A 1,338-nucleotide genomic window follows, 5' to 3' on the forward strand; every position below is an offset into this window, starting at 1 on the left:
CAAATCCTCCAAATTGTTAGATGATTTAGCTTGTGATGGTTTTGGAACTTGATTAAACCCTTGGGATTAACTTGATCTATTCTGCATGAAATTGTTGTTCGGTCCATTTCATTGGTTACTTCAAGAAAAGTTTGGATGATTATGCCATGAAGGATTATAGAATTTGGACTGTGGTCCTTGTCCGCTTCTATTTTGGTGTTGATTTCCTACATAATAAATTGACTTAGGATTTGATGGAAAATTCTCAAAAGAATGACAATCCCCACAATATACATAGGAAACAACATCAAATTGACTCAGTGGCTGAGGTGCAATATGATTAAAACCGTTAGTAGTAAACTGTTTCAACATTGAAGAGATAGAAGATACCTTAGTTGAGAGTGAAGTAAGGGCATCGACTTCATGCAGTTCGGCTACTCGTCATTCTAAAGTTGATCGATTTTTTTGTCACTGATAGTTTTTATTGGCTATCCTCTTGATGATCTCGTAAGTCTTATTATAAGACTTTGATAAGAGTGCACCATTCATAGAAACATCTACCACCAACCTTGTGTGTGCGTTAAAACCATTAGAAAATGTCTCCAACTGGATGCAACGCAAAATCCTATGGTGAGGACATCTATGAAGTAACACTTTGAATCTTTCCCATGCCTCATATAGGTATTTATCATCCATTTTTTGAAAAGTAGTGATCTCATTCCGCAACATTGCATTTTTTCTAGGTGGAAAATACATTACTAGAAAGCGTTCAACTAATTCTTGCGATGTAGAAATTGAATGGCAAAAACGTGTTCAAACAAGCAAGCTTGAGCTTCAATTTTGATTTGTACATTTCTCCTCTTGATGTGGAGCTTTAAAAGAGACAAAGTATGCATTACAAACTAACAATAGCAAAAAGAAACATGAATTTTGATAAAGTATACAAATCTACATCATTGTTCTAAACTACCTTATCGATGTTACAAAACTAAGCCAAAATATGAAATTCATCAATTAAACTCCCCTTTCAGTACCTCAAACCACTTCTAATCTTCATTCTTAGTCCAATAACATGTATTCTAACAGTTAATTTCATCATTTAATCCGTTTCATAATTCCAAAAAAATCATCAATGTTCTTAATCAAATTCGAATTTCTCAAAATTGATCCATAAAAAGTATTTGATCTTTTGGTTTAAGATTAAAACCTTTTATTAGACCTATTTTGAGCTTAGCATCCATTAATATATTGATTCCAACTCAAAATTAAAGATCGACCATAGTTGATCCTCAAGTTCAAGAAAGAAGAAATTAAATTTGAAAATCCATTATAATCACTTTAATTAATAAATAATGATTG

At 32.2% G+C, this 1,338-nt stretch overlaps 1 non-coding gene across 1 annotated transcript; it reads left to right on the forward strand.

Moving 5' to 3' along the window:
- Positions 1 to 601: 601 nt before the first annotated feature.
- On the forward strand, positions 602 to 708 carry LOC128035027 (small nucleolar RNA R71). Its single transcript, XR_008191431.1, has one exon. It is a non-coding gene; the product is annotated as a small nucleolar RNA R71 (small nucleolar RNA).
- Positions 709 to 1,338: the final 630 nt, after the last annotated feature.

The sequence above is a fragment of the Gossypium raimondii genome, chromosome 11, assembly GCF_025698545.1.
Source record: "Gossypium raimondii isolate GPD5lz chromosome 11, ASM2569854v1, whole genome shotgun sequence".
Classification (NCBI taxonomy): Eukaryota; Viridiplantae; Streptophyta; class Magnoliopsida; order Malvales; family Malvaceae; genus Gossypium; species Gossypium raimondii.